Below are 14,784 nucleotides of genomic sequence, written 5' to 3' on the forward strand. Positions count from 1 at the left end.
TGATCCCTGATCAGCAAACTACATCCCCCCTGTCACAACTAAGAGTTTTATGTGGCAACTAAAGATCCCATACCCTGCAAGGAAGATCAAAGATCCTATGTGCCGAAGCAGCCAAATAAATAAAAATTTTAAAATAAAGAAATATTTTAAAAAGGAAATAAGTCATTCATTCAGCTGTAGAAAAGAAAAGGTGGAACCAACTGAGAAAAGAGTTTGGACCTGCATGAGAATGGCAGCTGTAAGGTACTAGGGACTTGAAAACTCTCAAGAGCAATAGCAAGGGATAGGAGTAGATGTAGAAAGAGCAGGATGGGGGGTGGAGACACAACAAAAAAGAGCTTATATTTTGAAATTCTATTTATGGACCCTATTCTGTCCCCTCAGGCCAGACCTCTTCTTTAGTGGTTTTAAGGACCCAATTCCCAGCTTCCGTGGGCTTTGCTTCTCCTGTTTAGCTTCTGCAACTTTCTTCTGAGGATTCCCCTTAGACTACTGGGGACCTTTGTATTGTAGGAGCAGGGATCTGAAAGTGCCTGGAAATGCAGGTCTCACCCCCTGTCGGTTTATAATCCATGACTGTCTGGTAGGGCAGAGTGACATTCAACTCGTTTGCCTTGAGAAGGTTAAAACTCTAAGGTTTAATTTATATCCCAAGTGCCCCACAAGACCAGTTCAGGACTTCTCTTGACATCACACCCTCTCTGAAATCATACTTCTGAAACCAAGCCTTCCCTGTCCTTTTTCTTCCACTCTCTTACTGGTTTCTCCTGGGAGCACTTCTTTAATAAATAACTTGCACTTGAATCCTTGTCTCAGGATCTGCTTCTGGGGAGCTGTACTAATGTACACCTCAAGAGGCAGGACACATCACTATTTCTTCTTCCCCTGCTTTACCTTCTGCCTTTTCTTCCCTCCTGTATTCATTGCTCCCTGACATCAGTTCCCAGAACTTACACTAGATCATATTCTCAGTGTTTACCTGTTGTGTATATGAAATCACTGGTACCCAGAATAATTCTAGCAGAACTTAGCACTTAATAAAATCTATGCAACTAAATCATATTTCATATATTTCACTGCAAGAACAATCTTTTTCATACATTACAAAATGGTATAAATGGAATGTGGCCGTAAGCTTAAACATTTCAATTGTGTCTTCTTTGACTCAGCATTCATAATTTCAGAAATTTTTCAATAATGATAAATTACACAATTTTGTAATGACAGGTAAAAGTAGGGAGTTCTTTGCAATTTTTCTTTCAGATTCTTTTTGTTAAAAACTTTATATTTTGTATTGGGGTATAGCTGATTAATGACGTGACAGATTCAGGTAAACATGAAGAACATTTTTTAAATTTATTTTTCTTGGATATAATAATAAGTTCTATGACTGATTCTTGAAAGAACAGCATCAGTTGTACACAACAAAAGAACTAGAGCATTCTGAAAGTCTCACCATATTCTGTCCATGGACTTAAATTTCTATCAATGAATAGCTCATTAAGAAGGTAAACTTTGTGGGTATGTATGTTTTTATAAGTAATAGTGTTTGAGCACATGAAATGAGAGATATATGTGGTATGAAAACAGTATTAAGTTTTCTGAAGTGTCCCTAGTTTCTTTGATTAGTCTAAAGACATTATACTTCCCTTCATATTTCCAATTTTTCATCTCCAGTGTTCTCCTTCCATTTTTATTGTATTTCATTTCATTTTATTTCACTGACTTTCATTTCAGCTTCATGAGCTATTTGACCACTGTTTTTTGTTTCATTAGCGTTTCTATGGTATTTTGGCATTCTTACACATAGTTAAGCATTTTTTGACTTCTTAAAATATACAAGTTTTTGATTAAGTAAATATAAATTTCAGTATTTAAGAAAAAATAAGTATTTGACTTATATTTATATAAGCAAATATAAGTATTTGATTAAGTAAATATAAATTTTTCAACTCCAGCGTTCTCTTTCCATTTTCATTATATTTCATTTCATTGAGTTTCATTTCAGCTTCATGAGCCATTTGATCACTATTTTTGTTTAATTAGCGTTTCTCTGGTATTCTGGCATTCTTACACATAGTTAAGCATATTTTAACGTCTTAAAATATATAAGTATTTGATTAAGTAAATATAAATTCGAAACAAAAATCTTCATTGAACTAAATTAATGCTTGGAATTGCACACAATTATCATAACACATTTAAATACTACTGTACTAAGTTCAAAATAGGTGAAATATATTTAACATTACACTCTATAGAAATTATAAGCTTAATTAGGACAATAATTCAACAAATGCAGAGAAACAAATGTAACTCATAATTAAAAGTTGCTTCTAACCTTTCAGTGTCAACAGGTATAACTTAGTAGGTATATTTTTCATTTAATTTCATTTAATCTTCAGTGAACCATTTGTTCACTGGTTGACTAAAAATTTTAAGGCAATAAATCTGTATGTTTTAACTAGATATCTAGATGAAATTGGGTAGGCAGATTGCAGATCCAGCTCTTAACAGTAATCCTATATGCAATCTACTCTGAATTTCAACAACTGATTTGCAAGTGAACTCTTGGTGGAGGACCTGTCTGGACAGAAACCTAACAAACACACTTTCATATAATGTAGATGAAAAAAATTAGTTAGCCAAGTCATTCCCCTTGAACCCATCAGTTACATTAAGTGAAGTACCAATATTTATTTATAGAAACATATGTAAGGGATTTCCCTGGGGGCCAGTGGTTAAAACTCCATCTCCCCAATGCACAGGGCAAGGGTTCAATGCCTGGTCAAGGAAGTAAGATTCCACTTGCCACACAATGTGGTTAAAAATAAAATAAAAGATAAAAACAAAACTTTAAACAACAACAGCAATAAACAAACAAACCTCTATTTACTCAAGTGCAAATAGAGTAATAATATGGTAATTACATGAGTTCCAGTATTCATCACGGAGAAGGCAATGGCACCTCACTCCAGTACTCTTGCCTGGAAAATCCCATGGAGGGAGGAGCCTGGTAGACTGCAATCCATGGGGTCACTAAGAGTCAGACATGACTGAGCCACTTTACTTTCACTCTTCACTTTCATTCACTGGAGAAGGAAATGGCAACCCACTCCAGTGTTCTTGCCTGGAGAATCCCAGGAACGGGGGAGCCTGGTGGGCTGCCATCTACGGGGTTGCACAGAGTCGGACACGACTGAAGAGACTTAGCAGCAGCAGCAGCACCAGCAGTAGTCATTAAGCCAGTTCCACCTCTTACTAATCTTTTATACTTAGTATGTGCTCTATATAACTATTCCAAATGTTCCAAAATAAAATGATATATGTAATTTGTTTTTATATTAATTACTAACTGAAGATATCTTACTTATTTTACTTTTGTTCCTTTCCTAAGGAGAGTTTTTAAGACTTGGTTAAAGATGAACTAGTTATTAAAGCAAAGGCAGTTTTACCAAGGTCAGATTTTCTTCAAAAAAAAAAACCCCAACACATTTAGACAACTAAAAGTTTTCAAATAATTTTATAATATTAATTAGCATGTAGGTCACATTAACACTTCCATAAAAGAAGTAGTAGAAAAGGCAGCATATCATGTCATTGTTTTATACCACAATAGCTAACAGGATAAAAATATTTATTCGATGAAATAAAAATCCTTAACTCTTTTGGAATCAACAAAGCATTAGAGCTACATTTTAAAATTTCATAATTTCATTCAATACAGGGAAATAGTTTACAGAATAAATCAAACCAAATTATCATTGTCCAAGATGCCACAGGAATAATTCACACTTAGAATGAATATGTATTTAGAAAAAATATTGATTCTATAGAAAATCATTGATACATATTTGTAACTTTCTTAGTGGGTCAAATCACATTATCTTTATGTAATTAAACATAGCTTTAAGGTATGGACAACAATTTAATGAGACTGTTTTTTAAACATATTTGAAATAAATTTTTCCCCTTCAAAGTAGTCTCTTTGGAAACAACAAACTTATTTCAGTAATTCCATTGCTTTGTTTTTGGAACTGTCATTCAGAAACTGCAACATACTTTTGAGATACATCTCAATAAGCAAAACTCCTCTGATGGCATATGTGGTTTAAGAGACACAAAAGTCATCTCAAGCCTGTTTTTGGTCTCCTGAATTGGGTGAGAACACTTGGCAAAACATCTTGTTAAAGTACTGTGATGTTCCTATAAAATAATGAGGTATAGTGGCTGTTTTATCATATAACTTCATAATTATATGAATTTAAAATAAGATAATATTTTCAAAATTAAACAGTAGCAATCATAGACCAAAATAATAATCTTGAAAAATGACATTCATTTGAAGGGATATAATGCAGTGCGGTATGAAATCATTCTTGGGTATATCATATATATAGGGCTTTGTTAAAACCATTGTTTATATTTATTATAACTTTTTCCCTGACTTCTGGACAGATCTTTACTTCATTCACTCATCCATCCATCCAACCCACTCTCCCTCTCTCTGTCCAATCATCCCCTTAGGCATTCATTCATTCATTAATCAGTTAGTGAATTATTACAATGTACCAAACTAAATCCAAAGCCACAAGATGAGTAAGATAGAGTCCCTGCTTCTCTTTTATGTTCTTGGGTTTTCCCTATAAACATTACAAATCAATTATCTTTTTCCTAAATAGAAAATTGTTCAAAATAATTTGAATCTTACGGAAAACATTTATTTTGTTACAAAGACTATTCTAAGAGAAAATACTCTGTGAATTTACTGACTTTGAGATTCTTGTTTTCCATGTTACTGCCAACAACTAGAGTAACCTGTCACTTGGTTTTGAAACTCAATAGATTTCACCCAATAAACTCAATATCCATAATTTAGGCATAATCACTCAGCATCTCATTAACAGCTCTTAATCATATACCCATTCCCTAATCTTAATTTTAGAAGACAGCATATGATAATAAAACAAATTCATATTATCAATTATTTTAAGGAACAGATTCCAGGGAATATTCTGGGATCAGTATCATTCGAACTAACACTCTAAGCATTCAACACTCATATCCAAGTAATTGACAAGGTGAATAATTATGCAGAAACATGATGCCAACAGACTGCAAAGATCTGCAATCCTTATGGATGTAACATTATTCAGGATATTGTACTTGGAGAGAAAGTTATATTCACACCAATATTTTTAACAACAAATCGTTATAAATAAGATGCTTTTATAATATTTTTAGAATTTTTAGATTTTATAATAAACTATTTTAAACCAGGACATTTCTTTAGGCAAAAATTCTTTTCCCAATAATCAACTTTTTCCCCAATAATCTTAGTTTTAATGTAAATAACCATACATCTAGAAAAGTACAAGCAAAATCTACTGATTATTGCCATATACATTGTTCTTTCAATCAAGAGACAAAAATTAAACATCTTAGCACTTAGCTTTACATACCATTATTTTTTCTAACATGAAGTCACTGAAATAATAAAAATGTCAAAGGTAATTCTGTTTATAAAATGGCTGGCAATTTTCAGTGATTGAGAGTGAGTATATAAGAAACAATTTGAATATAGTTAGATATGTTCGATTTTATAACATTCATGGAGCTTTCATGATATATCCCTGTATTGGGAGTACAGAGTCTTAACCACTGGACTGCCAGGAAAGTCCCAACAATGTTGAACCATTTAATATTTATAATCAGTGCAATGAAATGATCAAATCTCTCTTATTAGAATGATCACTCCATTGGCAGTTTAGAAGACTGACGCAGGAGAGGAGACTGGATGAAGGAAGATTAATTAAAGACTACAAGGTGAATGATAAAAAAAAAGTATAAAATATTATCATGGTTACATTGAAAGAGAGGGAGGAAAGCGTGCACATGAGACATGCATGCATACATGTATGCGTGCTAGGTCATGTCCCACTCTTTGGGACCCCATGGATTGTAGCCTGCAAGGCTCTGCAGTCCATGGAATTCTCCAGGCAAGAATACTGGAGTGGGTTGCCATTTTTCACATGAGACACTCTGACTAATATACACAGTTCAACCTCACTGAACTGTTTTCTTCTCTATATTTTTCTGACCCAAACTGAATTAACTAAACAGCACATCACTGAGAAGAATAGCTTAGTTAAAAAAATTCTAGACAGTGAAGACATGATGTATTTTATAGAGAAGCTGTAAAAAACTACTTTTCAGGAGAGGACTCATATATACAGCCTCAGGCACAAACAATAACAACACAGTCATAAAAATACATACTCCTCACCTACAGAGCTTTAAAGTTAACAAGGCATTTTCATACACATTCTTTAATGATCTCAACAGCTTTGTTGAAATAGACACCATCATTCCCACTTTGCAGTCGAGTAAACTGAAGCTCAGAGATGATAAGGTGGGCTCAGCTTCAGATCTTCCAAAGACACCCTCCACTGGGTACCTTTTCTAGAAAGTCTCGAATCTTCTACTTATTAACCATACACTCTTGGCCAAGAAAACTACTTCCTGCTGAGCCTCAGCTGTTGTGGTTGAGAAAAAAAAATATTTTTTACTAGAAAATAAAATAATTTTCCTAAAGTGGCTTTGGCATTGCTAGCACTCTTTTAAGTCCCACCCTGTATCAAGTATTTGAAAATAACTACTATTTCCTGGGCTTTTTAGGTGGTGCAGTGGCAAGGAATTCACCTGCCAACGCAGGACACTCAAGAGATGTAGGGTCAATCCTTGGGTCAGAAAGATCTTCTGGAGAAGGAAAGGGCCACCCACTCCAGTATTCTTGCCTGGGAAATCCCATGGACAGAGGAGCCTGGCGGGCTACAGTCCATGTGGTCGCAAAAGAGTCAGACATGACTGAGCATGTACGTGTGCACACACATACATACACACACACACACACACACACACACACTATTTCAAGCAGAGATATATTCTGAATATATCCATAGGATTTATTTCCTGAAGCAGAGACTATAAATATCAGAGCATGAGTGTCAGGGCCTGTAAGTTTACTATTAATGAATATTACCTAAAGAGAACAAACATGAATAGTAGCCTAAAAACCAATTAAGTGTAGGAGAATAAAATGTGAGGAGATGAAAGCTTAAAGTAATTGCTATGCTCAACAGAATCAAATATTGAAAAGAGGAAAAGGAGGGTGATTACTAACAGCATTTCATTGAATTTTACAATTCAAAATGTTATTGCTCATAATTATAAAAATTATCATCCAGAAACTTCCCAAAACAAAACAAAACTAAACAAACAAACAAAATACAGTTTTTAGGATCCAAACAAAAGGCAAAGTCACACTTTGCTCTTTGGAATATCATTTGGAGTAGTAGAGTATTAAGTAACAAAACCCACAAGTGTGTATCTTTCTTTCCTAATAACTTAAAATTTAAGAACTTTACTCATTTACAAAAATCAGAATTCCAAAAACTAAGAATACAAAAATATGGTTTTGAAAAAACTGTATGGTTCACATGAAAATGATGGAAATCATTGGTAAGGCAACTGCTGGACAATGTGAAAACACTTATACCCTCAATAAAACTGTCATTAATAAAAATTAAAAATTTTTTTTTCAAAAAAACTGTTGTTCAACAAAAGCAGAAAGAAAAAGATAAGTAGAGGAAACAGAAAAACCCTGAATCTAGGGTTGATCACTTTAATTTCTGAGAATAATTAAATTACAAATAATCCTACTGGAGTTCAAGAGCTTTTGACACATGTTCTCCAGGATGCTTTTATCATAATAAGTGCAATAGACCAGACCCTCTTTAGCAAAGAGACCAGGTACTTCATAATCTCTAGCCAGCCCAATAATATACAAAGGTTGAGGATGTTTCTAGATTAACTAGCTAGTGCCTATGATTTATGCACACTCATCTCAATGTAGCCAAAATCATCTTCATAAAAGAACAAACACAATGGTTCCTAAATACGTTTGATATAATGAGAAGACAGAGTTCAACTGTTGAGGACTTTTGCCCATAACTATTCACATGTAATTTCCCTATTGTTGTTGTTTAGTTGCTATGTCATGTCCGATTCTTTGCAATCCCACAGACTGTAGCTAGCCAGGCTCCTCTGTCCATGGAATTCTCCAGGCAAGAATACTGGAGTGGGTTGCCATTTCCTTCTCCAAGGATCTTCCCAAGCCAGGGATCAAATACTCGCCTCCTGCATTAGCAGGTGGATTCTTTACTGCTTAGCCACCAAGGAAGCCCAATGTGGATACATTAATGTAAATGGCATGTATCAGGCAATATCACAAAGTGGAATTATAAAAACAGTCATGAGAAATAGGAATGAAGACAGTGTTGAGCAGTTTTCTTGGAAAACTACAAATCACCATACTCTGCATTTCTGAATAGGGAAAAACTATTAGATTAGAATTCCAACAGGGCAGAGGCAATGGCCAAATTGTCCTTTATCTTCTTGTAAAATAAACTCTCTGGCTAACTAGGTTTATGTAAAGGACACATCTTGTTTTGGAAAGGAATCCTTTCTGTTATCACTTTTTCTCTCAAGGTTTATGGGTTACCTATTTTGTCTTGCTAGATCTTTAACAACAAAGGTACTTGGAGACACATTTTCAACAGGTCTCTTTCAGCTTAAAAGAGATAAGAAGTCACCGCCTGGTGGGTCATCCACTTCTGACAGAGAGAGGTGACCCAGATGATGGGCACTGATGCCCTCAGCCTTCTTCACTTCAGCAGGATTTGACTGGCCTTTTTTTGGTTTGTTTCCAATGTAGGTAAATGAGCTCTGCAAATATTAACCAGTGTCAGGCATGCTGTGAACTTCTTCCTAATGAGACCCTAAGGATGTGAGCTGGAGGAACTACTTCAGCTAGTCTACAGGCAATACTGAACAGTCAGACTTTTAATTTCACTTAAATGCAAACCAGAGAAGGATAGCCCTGGAAAGCTTTTTAAATATGAAGAAATAAGATCAAATCATAGCATCATCTAGTTAATGACACAATAGAGCTTTCATAAATGACCTAAAGCAAATAAGTAAAGAACATTCCAAACTAACCACACAGCATTAAGAAGGTCTGTTATTTTGAATTGCTCCTTTGCGGACACATCTGCATTTGTCTTCACAAACAGTAGGCTTTCTGATCCAGGTTCTGGGAGATAGCCTTATGATCTTGGTGCCAAAGCTACTTGCAGATATTGCATTAAAGAAGATAAAACTTCAGCAACACTCTTTTTGTCTACCCTTCAAACTCCCATATCTGGGCCTTCTCTTAAATTAATTTCCTTTTCCTGTATTTATTCGATGCTTTATTATACAATCTCTGCCTTGTAGATTTCAGGCTGGCATTATCTGGTTTGACTTATAAGCACCTAGAATACAAGGATTCTGTTAGTCTAAACAACTCTAAAGAGTGTGAATGCCACATGAGCCTTCAAAATATTTTCAGATAATGATGATTAATCCCTCTAAAATGTTAGTGGGATGAAAAGGTGGGAAAAATATCTTTTCTTTAACTTCTTTTTCAGCAAAATGCTTTCTTTTACATGTCCCCTCATTTGAATAAATATATGTATGCATGTATGTATGTATATCTTTCATCTATCAATCATCTCTCTCTCCCTTTCTCCCTCTCTCTCTTCTCTCTCTCCCTCTCTTTCTCCCTCCCCTCTCTCTCTCTCCTCTCTTTTTCCCCTCACTGTATCCCTATATCCCCAGTCAGACAAAAGATGCAGGAAGCCTTGGATCTCCAATTTATAAAATGACAAAAATGGCAGACATGTTTCAAAGCATTCATCACGATAAGATTATTCCAATCAAAGAGAAATAATATACTAGAAATTTAACTGTATGGTATACATTGCAGATTGGTGAGTGGTTTATTATAAAAATAAACATGTATCTTTGCCCATGGGTCAACAATCCTTCCCTACACATGGTTTCAGAGAAGGACCTCTATGAGGAAATATTCCATAATTTGTACCGTTCACTCTCTTTTCTTCAGTGAGTCCCCTGGCACACAATAACACCATATTCTGTGATACAGAATGCACTGGCTGCTATGAGCTAGAAGTAATACCCATCAGTAGCAATTGTGATTATGCTTTATTGTTCACATATACACACTTCAGCATGTATAAACTTAAAACTTTCTTCCTTAAATTACTGTCAAAATTAAACATTACAATAATATATGCTTTTCTTTTTAATTAAGAAAGCTCCAATACACATATATATTTATACTTCTCACTCCTATGCATGTAATATTCAGTTTCGAAACCAAAATGATCATTTAACTTATTTATCAAAAAGAAAAATAGTGATGCTTTCTGTTTATTAAACTGCATGCCCTATGTCAAATGTGTTCAAGTATAAATTGTAAATTAGATTCACAAGTCCCAGTTGCTAATTATTCTGGACATCCATGAATGGAAACAAGTAGTTAATTCACAATAAATCACTAGTAATGTGCTAACTAGCAAGCCCCTAATTCTGTGTATCTGTAAGTATTTACAGCAAGAAAGTGAAAACCAGGGGAATAGATGGGAAAATATTTAAAGGTTACTTTTCACCTGCTTCCTCAATGCTTCCTACCTCAAAATGTTACTTCTCTGTCCCCTACTTTTCTATTTTAAATTAGAAAAATTATTAGTAAAAGATAGTTAATGTGCCATTTTGTTCATTTCCCTTCAAAAAAAGAATTGCATTCTCTGACATAATTTTAGTGTTAATAATGAAATGCGCGCAAGAAGATATTTTTGCCAAGTCATATTTTTTTAAAATCCAGTGTATAAGCAGTACAGATTATTTTTTTTAATATACCATCTTTTTAGTATAGAGGAAATTGAATAGCATTCTAGATAACTTGTAAGTATCCTTTCCTTTCATCATTTATTTACAAAGAGAACACAAACATAATGACTTTAAACCTTTCAAGTGCTAGTTCAAAGACCTTTTGCATACACTCAGCTAATATTTGCATTACTTCTGCAATGTAAAATAATATGTACTATAATATGTTATACTAACACATGTTCCCATTACTGTAAGATTGTCATTAAACTGTGTTTACCCCAATGTTTGGCAAACTTACTTTGCCTACAAACATCTTCCAAACACATCTATTAATTTAGAGAACTCTTGGCCTGTTGAACAAGTTGAAAGAGATGAGCTTAACTCAGTGGTCACTGTTGGGCTGGTAACAGCTTCAGAAGCAGTACTGTGATTCCAGCAGGGCCCCTGGACTTGTCCTGGGAATATGATGTGGACTTCCTCCTCCCACTGTTTTCCTAACCCTGTACCACACTGTGGGATTTTTAGTTAAGGATATATTCCAAAGGAAAACAATTTGTTATGTCTCAAAATGCTGAATTCTAAATGGATCTGGAGAAGTTACACATTTTCTCTATTTTACTAAAAATGCGTGTATGCGCAGTCACGTCCAATGCTTTGCAACCCCACAGACTATAGCCTGCCAGGCTCCTCTATTCACGGGATTTTCCTGGCAAGAATACTGGAGTGGGTTGCCATTTCTACCCCAGGGGATCTTCCCAACCCAGGGATCGAACCAGTGTCTCCTGCATTTAGAGGCAGATTCTTTACCACTTACCCACCTGGGAGGCTCATACTAAAAATAACAATTTGTTATTCTAAATAACATTTATTTTGTTTCTTATCATTTCCAGCTACTGAGATCTTTATTAAACAAACACAATACAAAGCTTACTGTGTATCAGGCATTATTTTCTCAGTGCCTTACAAATACAAATTCTCTTAAGCCACTGAAAGACTCTACAGGGAAAGCACTCTATCCCTACTATGCAGATAAGCAAACTGAGGCTCAGAGAGATGAAGGGAATCAGTGGAGCCAATATTGAAAACCAGGCAGTCTCTGGCTCCTCTGTGTCCTCACCTGCCAAAAGCCTCTCAGGCAAAGACTGGACTGCTATCTTTTCGAAAAAAAAAAAAAAAAAAAAAAAGATACTGCTTTTACTGGCATCATCCCTTGTCTATTTTTTGGTATCGTTACTGGTTTCAAATAGGAAAAGGAGTACGTCAAGGCTGTATATTGTCACCCTGCTTATTTAACTTATATGCAGAGAACATCATGAGAAACGCTGAGCTGGAGGAAGCACAACCTGGAATCAAGATTGCGAGGAGAAATATCAGTAACCTCAGATATGCAGATGACACCACCCTTATGGCAGAAAGTGAAGAAGAACTAAAGAGCCACTTGATGAAAGTGAAAGAGGAGAGTGAAAAAGTTGGCTTAAAGCTCCACATTCAGAAAACTAAGATCATGGCATCTGGTCCCATCATTTCATGGCAAATAATGGGGAAACAGTGGAAACAGTCCCCAGATTTTTGGGGGGGCCTCCCAGAATCACTGCAGATGGTGACTGCAGCCATGAAATTAAAAGATGCTTACTCCTTGGAAGAAAAGTTATGATCAACCTAGATGGCGTATTAAATAGCAGAGACATTACTTTGCCAACAAAGGTCCATCTAGTCAAGGCGATGGTTCTTCCAGTGGTCATACATGGATGTGAGAGTTGGACTATAAAGAAAGCTGAGCACAAAAGAACTGATGCTTTTGAACTGTGGTGTTGGAGAAGACTCTTGAGAGTCCCTTGGACTGCACGGAGATCCAACCGGTCATCCTAAAGGAGATCAGTCCCTGGTGTTTATTGGAAGGACTGATGTTGAAGCTGAAATTCCAATACTTTGGCCACCTGATGTGAAGAGCTGACTCATTGGAAAAGACCCCGATGCTAGGAAAGATTGAGGACAGGAGGAGAAAGGGACGACAGAGGATGAGATAGTTGGATGGCATCACCAACTCAATGGACTTGGGTGTGGGTGGACTCTGGGAGTTGGTGATGGACAGGGAGCCCTGGCGTACTGCGGTTCATGGGTTCGCAAAGAGTCAGACACGACTGAGCGACCGAACTGAACTAAACTGAACTATGTAGTATTTAAAAGATACATTATATAACTTTTTTAGATTCTGGTTGGTTGTTTATTTTTTAAATTTGTACAATATTGTGTTGGTTTCTGCCATGCAATAATTCAAATCAGCTATAATTATACAAACATACCCTCCCTCCCAAGCCTCCAGCCTCTCCCCGCATCCCTCCCTCCAGATCATCACAGAGCACTCCCCGCATCCCTCCCTCCAGATCATCACAGAGCATCTGTGCATCTGTGCATCCATCTTGCACCTGGAGGTGTGTGTATATATAGATGTATTATATTATTATACATATAAAAATATGTATTATTTAAAATATATTCCAACGTGCATATATATTCATATATTTTATATATTATAGATATATGCTGTATATATAATTATATATTTTATATATATATTTTATTATACATTATAGATTATATTTTATGTCTAAATCTATATCTAGATATATGTAAGACATTGAACTGACAAGAGTAATTGAATGTAAACTTTTAGAATTTAAAACTGTCCCTCCATGCTGAGACTTTAGATTGACTCAGAAGTATACTAACCTAATCACTGCTACACTTTATTTTCTATTGTAGAGATTTAAAACAAAGCTAGGTTTTATTATGCTATTTTCCTACCAAAAAATGTGTTGCTGCCATTTACAAACCATTTTGTACTATTCTTATCATCGAGGTTTATTTGCTTTTTTTTAATACACTGCATTGTTTTACTTTTTTAAAAATTCAATAAAAATAATTGCAAGGAAGTGGGGGAAAAGATCAATGACCTGTAATTTATATTTCAATAGAGATACTAAAATAAGCAGCTTTTATTTTTGATTTATTTTAGAGGATGGTTTTTAAAGCCTTCTTTTGACAGCTACTACAACCCTATACTAAAGCTGAAACTGCTTGGAAAAAATCTCACTCTCCCAAAATACCAATAAAATGAGCAAGAAAAATTAACTTCACAGCAGGCTACTTTAATGAGCACAGAAGCAAATCGGACAAGGCAGATAATATGATGCCTTTTGGAATATAATAGAGAATAGAATTAGCAAGTATAAAAGAAGTCCTATCACTGTGTAACTCAAACTCCTAGGGTGGGAGGAAAATCTTACATATCAATGAAAAGATGGGCAGGCAAGCATGTATGTATTAATAGGGACTCATTCTTATCTATGTATTTATGTATATGTATGCAGATGTATCCCTATATATTATTCTATGCAGAGTCTAGTATGTATCACTGTTGTGAATATCAGAAAATAAACATTATTACTACAACCTGGATTTCTGTGAAAAAGAGTATGTGCAGGTTTGAATGTAACATTTTCCATGTAGACACATCAACTACTTTCCAAACATAAAAGTAAACTTTAGAGGAGAATGAAATGATCCTTATAATGAATGGTAACGAGAAGGAAATGGCAACCCACTCCAGTGTTCTTGCCTGGAGAATCCCAGGGATGTGGGAGCCTGGTGGGCTGCCGTCAATGGGGTCGCAGAGAGTCGGACATGACTGAAGCAACTTAGCAGCAGCAGCAGCAGCAACAACCACATAAAAATGAAGGATCTTTCAAGGTTAAAAAGTTCTTCTCAAGTAAATAAAAGTAATTTATTTATTTTTATTTATTTATTTTTGTCTGTTCCACATGGCTTGCAGGATCTTACTTCCCTGACGGCAGACTGAACCCAGGCCCTCACCACTGAATCACCAGGGGATTCCCTAAAACCATTTTAAGTATGATATGAGCTTCCCAATGTTTGCTACAGTCTTGCTTAAAAAAGAAGGTACTGACATAAACTATTTTAAAATGT

General features: G+C 35.3%; 1 protein-coding gene across 14 annotated transcripts in view; it reads right to left on the reverse strand.

The window, feature by feature from the left end:
- Positions 1-14,784, reverse strand: part of SOX5 (SRY-box transcription factor 5) — a 1,156,954-nt gene that overhangs the window by 694,918 nt on the left and 447,252 nt on the right. The gene's annotated exons all lie outside the window — the stretch shown is intronic.

The sequence above is a fragment of the Bubalus bubalis genome, chromosome 4 (genome assembly GCF_019923935.1).
Source record: "Bubalus bubalis isolate 160015118507 breed Murrah chromosome 4, NDDB_SH_1, whole genome shotgun sequence".
Taxonomy (NCBI): domain Eukaryota; kingdom Metazoa; phylum Chordata; class Mammalia; order Artiodactyla; family Bovidae; genus Bubalus; species Bubalus bubalis.